The sequence below is a fragment of the Symphalangus syndactylus genome, chromosome 12 (genome assembly GCF_028878055.3).
Source record: "Symphalangus syndactylus isolate Jambi chromosome 12, NHGRI_mSymSyn1-v2.1_pri, whole genome shotgun sequence".
NCBI classification, from domain to species: Eukaryota; Metazoa; Chordata; class Mammalia; order Primates; family Hylobatidae; genus Symphalangus; species Symphalangus syndactylus.
Genome location: NC_072441.2, coordinates 124,746,525 through 124,752,524, shown reverse-complemented (window position 1 = coordinate 124,752,524; position 6,000 = coordinate 124,746,525).

The following is a 6,000-nucleotide window of genomic DNA, read 5'->3' as shown; positions in this document are numbered from 1 at the left end:
TAGAGAGCATTCTTCCTAACAGATTTCCAAACATTACTGTCAGGTTCTTATCTCTATAAAGAGGTGTAAATTTCACTAGAGAATCCAGTGATTCTATGGGCCAGGCAGTATGTTTCCTCAACATACATGCATTATGTGTGTTTTTTTTTTTTTTTAGTGTAAGTATGGACTTTATTTTTTTTATTTTTATTTTTTTTTTGAGACAGAGTCTTGCTCTGTCGCCCAGGCTGGAGTGCAGTGGCGCAATCTCGGCTCACTGCAAGCTCCGCGTCCCGGGTTCACGCCATTCTCCTGCCTCAGCCTCTCCGAGTAGCTGGGACTACAGGCGCCCGCCACCACGCCCGGCTAATTTTTTGTATTTTTTAGTAGAGACGGGGTTTCACCGTGGTCTCGATCTCCTGACCTTGTGATCCGCCCGCCTCGGCCTCCCAAAGTGCTGGGATTACAAGCGTGAGCCACCGCGCCCGGCCCTGGACTTTATTTTTTAAAAAGTCTTTTGAGGACTACAAATTACAAAGTAAAAGCAGATCACTACATAGAAATCTAGTGAATACATTTTGCCTGTGCATGAAAACTTTATCACAGTTATTCATTTAACAAATTCACCCCATTCACAATATTCAGCTATAATGTTCTTTTTAAGGTTACTATACCTTTATTTCAAATTATATTACATGTTATTCCCTCAAAATGAACTTTTAAATGACAAACTTTTGGCTCATAAGAATGGCACCTTCGAAAGGGATGACTTCCACTCAGCCTCTGGTGGCATTATTCCGGGCTAGTTTCTTTCACCAGTTAAAAACCTTCAGAATGTTCACTTTTAACACAAAGTCTTCCCATAAAAAAAATGGCTACATTCCCCCCTCCCCAAGCATTATATGCTTATATTATTTAATGCCATTTTTGCTCCTTAAGAAGTGGATACTGCCTGAGTATGGTGGCTCACGCCTGTAATTCCAGCACTTTGGGAGGCCGAGGCGGGTGGATCTCTTGAGTCCAGGAGTTCTAGACCAGCCTGGGTGACATAGAGAACCCATCTCTACAAAAATTAGCTGGGTGTGGTGGTGTGTGCCTGTAGTCCCAGCTACTCAGAAGGTTGAGGTGGGAGGATTGCTTGAGCCCGCGAGGCGGAGGTTGCAGTAAGCCGAGATCATGCCACTGCACTCCAGCCTCAGTAACAGAGCAAGACCCCATCTCAAAAAAAAAAAAAAAAAAAAAAAGAAGTGGACATTATCATGGAATACAATGTCGAATTGTAGAATGATGGTTAAGAATGCAGATTCTGGAGTCAGACTGAGTTCAAATCCTAGCTCCACCAGTTACTAACAGTAGTTCTGGGTCTGTGTTTCCTCATTGGTAACAGAAAGATAGTAATAGTACCTACTTCAAATATTATGAAAATTAAATGATATAGTATACGTATGGTGCCTAGCATGGTGCCTGGCACATATTAAATGGTCAATAAACATTACTGACTTAATTATTTACAGACTACGCTAAGCTTACAGTGTGACATAGGTTGGGTTCTCTGAGAAGCAGACTCAGAGTACAAGGTATTTAGTAGGGAGTGCCTTGGTATCAACACCCATGGAAAGGAGGAAAAGGAAGGAGAGGGGAGAGGAAAAAGTCATGCTATAATACAGGCCCCATAGCTTCAGCCAACCCCATAGGGAAGCTCTGGAGTGCAAATGGCCCACCATAGTTGCACTATGTGGGGCTGAGAAGGCCAAGTCTTTGTATCCCCTGCCATTGGAGTGCACCACTCTCCCACTCCCCAGACGTAGTCTTGAGGAAGGTGGTTTTCTGTAGCTGACGCAAGCTGTGATGTGGTTAGGAGTGAAGGCTGTCCACTGAACACACTCCCAGCAGCTGGCAAAACAAACTATTCCTTGAAAGGAGATCCAGGTTGCACATCTCCGTGTTCAACACAGGGTAGTCTGTGCAGCACGTGGAAAATATCAACAAATTATAGTTGCTTCAAGAAAAGAAAGTGAGGTTGATTAAGGATGAGAGTAGGATGGTGAAGATGAATGGGAAGAATAAACCGTGGAGAGAAAGAGCTATTTGCATGTGATCAAAAAACTTTCTTGAAAACAAAATTCTTAATTAAAAAATAAAAAAAAACTTTTTAAATTTTATAACCAGAGATGGGGTCCCACTATGTTGCCCAGACTGGTCTTAAACTCCTGGGCTCAAGTGATCCTCCCACCTCGTCCTACCAACATGCTGGGATTACAGGCATGAGCCACTGTACCCAGCCAGGAAAGCTTTCTTATTCTTTATAGTGCCCCTGATTTGGGGCAAGAGTGGATTCTGATAACTGTAAGGCCTTTTGTTTAATAAACTTTGTGATGGGTTGGGATTTGTAATGGAGGTATAAGATGGGAAGAAAGCCCAAGTTCTTCGTATAACAAGGGTCACCTAAGAGGCTGGAAGTAGGAGCCATCACAGTTGATGCCACACAGGAAAAGGGGAGAGAACTGTTGGTGGTTAAGAATTTTGGTAAATGAGGCCGGGTGCAGTGGCTTGCACCTGTAATCCCAGCACTTTGGGAGGCTGAGGCGGGTGGATCACCTGAGGTCAGGAGTTCGAGACCAGCCTGGCCAACATGGCGAAACCCCGTCTCTACTAGAGATACAAAAATCAGCCAGTGTGGTGGTCCAGGCCTGTAATCCCGGCTACTTGGGAGGCTGAGGCAGGAGACTTGCTTGAACCTGGGCAGCGGAGGTTGCAGTGAGCCGAGATCACACTGCTGCACTCCAGCCTGGGTGACAGAGCAAGACTCTGTCTCAAAAAAAAAAAAGATAGTAGTTACATTATTTTCCGCATTTTTAGACAAGGAAACTGAAGCATAAAGAGCATAAGTTGCTAGTGTCATTCAGTGAGAAAGGCATGGAGCTGGGATTTGGCCCTAGGCAGTCAAAGTCCAGACTGTAGGGCCTGTACTCTTAATCATACTCTCCCTCATTACAGTAAGGATAAGGATGCTTCTGTTTTCTGTGGGATATGTTTTTTGTGTACTGTCAACAATTTTTCCTCTGTAGGAAATTGCCAATGTTCTGGATGCAAATGGATTTTTTCTTAGAAATTCAGAGTTGCTGAGTTTTGCATCAAGACTGAAAGAGGCCAAAAAGAGACTCTGTGTGGTAAGCAGGGGCAGTTAACCAACCCCTGGGGTACATGTAAGCATTTTGAAAAAGATTAACTGTGAGTCAATATTGCAGTAGATTTAGTTATAAAATCATGATTATGTATGCAAATATGTGTCAACAGGTAGGACTGTGTGATGACTCATCCTACTCAAAATTCTCTAGACTCGGTTTGTGCAACATTGGATTCTACAATGCTGAGCAAGGGAAGAAAAGTGTTTGAAGGAGAGCCACAAATAAGAATATATAGGTTGAATATAAACTTTATGGAGACTGAATAGATTGGAATGGGACAGAGGCTTCACGCTCCTTCCCGCATGAATTGTCCTATGCATCTCTTCATCTGGTGTTCATCAGTATCCTTTGTAATATCCTTTATAATAAACTAGTAAATGTGAGTACAGTCATGTGTCACTTAATGAAGGAGATACATTTTGAGAACTGTGCTGTCACCAGGCGTGGTGGCTCATGCCCGTCATCTCAACACTTTGGCAGGCTGTGGTGAGAGACTTGCTTGAGCCCAGGAGTTTGAGACCAGCCTAGGCAAAATAGCGAGACTCCATCTCTATAATAAATAAATAAAAATAAAAAAGACGATTGCATTGTTAGGCAATTTTGTTATTGTGCAAACATCTTAAGCGTGTTCTTCCACATAGCTAGAGTGTATAGCCTACTACACACCTAGGCTATATGGTATATCCTATTGTCTAGGCTGCAAACCTGTACAGCATGTTCCTGTACTGAATACTGTAGGGAATTGTAACACAATGGCAAGTGCAGTTAACAATGGAACAACTAGGGGATTAGGGGCTTGACACCCACACAGTCAAAAATCCATGTATAACTTTTGACTTCCCCAAAACTTTACTAATAGCCTACTGCTAACTGGAAGACTTACCAGTAACATAAACGGTTGATTAACACATGTATTATATACTGTCTTCTTATAATAAAGCTAGAGAAAATAAAATATGAAGAAAATCCTAAGGAAGAGAAAACATATTTACCCTGTACTGTAATTATCAATACTGTAAGTTTAGGGTTGGTTAAATGCCCCTCCATTTCCAAAATGAGTCAGCTGTCTGAAATGGCAGGCAACCGCAGCTACAGACCTCAATCAAAGTACTTATCAAGCAAGTCAGCTTTTTCTCATAATGTCATTTTTTTTCTCTGCTTCTTGGGAGCATTTCTAGCACCACTGGTGGCACTTTGTATGGGGCTCATGGTGTTATTCAAGGTTTAGGGTATTGCATTAAACATGATGAAAAACGCGAGAAGTGTGAGAGATCACTTTTTACTGCAATACGCAATTTACTAGAGCAAAGAACTGCTTGTCTGGAGATGATTAGCTCACAGGGTGTTCTACGTGGATACTCTCAACCCTTGAGTTCTGCTGTAATAGCAACAGGAGGTGGTTACAAAATTATTTCAGTGGAACAGTAGGTACTACAGTTAATTTTACGCAGTTGTTTGTTTTAATTAGTTAATTAGACAATTTTTGTTCTTTTCATAGCTTTAGTGGTACAAGTGGTTTTCTGTTACATGGAAGAATTGTATCCCTGGACTTTTAGTATACCCATCACCTGAAGAGCACACATTGTACCCACTAGCTAATTTTTCATCAGTTACGGTTTAACACTGCATTTTTAGATTTTTAAATATTTATCTAGACTGCAAATGGTTCAATGTATGGTCTGTGTTTGTGTGTATAGGTTTTGATAAATTTTAACCTTTTATAATAGATTTATGTATGGTAGTAAATGACAGACTAGTATCTACATGTATTTTATGTACTCTTCACATACCTTTAATTTTTTTTGATATTTCTAGTCTATGAGGTTCATTTGGTTTTTCAAATTGTTGCAAATCTCCAGAAAATTTTCCAATATATTTATTGAAAAAAATCCATGTATAAGTGGACCCACACAGTTCAAACCTATGTTGTTCAAGGATTGACTGTATTTGTCTATCTAAACATACCTAAACATAGAAAAGGTACAGTAAAAATACAGTATTATAATCTTATGGGATCACCGTTGTCTATGCAGTCTGACATTGAAATGTCATTATGTACGGCATGACTGTATAGTGTTTCCGAGTTCTGTAAGCCTCTCTAGCAAACTAACGGAGCTCAAGAAGGGGGTATGGGAACGCTAACTTATAGCTAGTTGGTTAGGACGCTTGGTCACCATCTGGGGCTCTTGATTGGCATCTGAAGTGGGAGCCATCTTGTGGGACTGAGCCTTCAATCTATGGTATCTGATGCTATCTCCAGGTAGTGTAAGAAGTGAATTGAATTAGAGGACACCCAGCTGGTGTCTGCTGCAAAATTGCTTATTTGCTTAATGCGTGGGGAACCCCCCTCCACACACATCTGGAGTCAGAAGGGTGTTGTGAGAGTAAGTGGGAGAAACTGAATTTGTTTATTCCTATATTCAGAATGGGGTCCTTGAGAACATCATAGTGGTAAGCATAGACATTCTAAAGCCAGACTGCCTGGGTTCATCTCTCTGCTCCACCACTTCGAGAGTTACTTTAGCTCACTGTGCTTCAGTTTCCTATTAAGTTGGGATAATGATACCATCTCACAGAGTAACTTAAGAATTAAATCAGTTAATACACATAAAGCACTTGGAAGTGTTTGGAGCATTAATAAACACTCAATAGCTAGTAAAAAACAGAAAAGGGTGAGGAACAACTTAATACATATTCAAATATATATTATAGATCTTTTCCATATTTGTTGTAGGGGAAATAAGAGGAAGTGTATTTAAGCTATGAGAGATCTAGATTTTATGAAATTAAAAAAAGAGAGAGAAGATAAAAAATTTACCCATTAAGAAACATA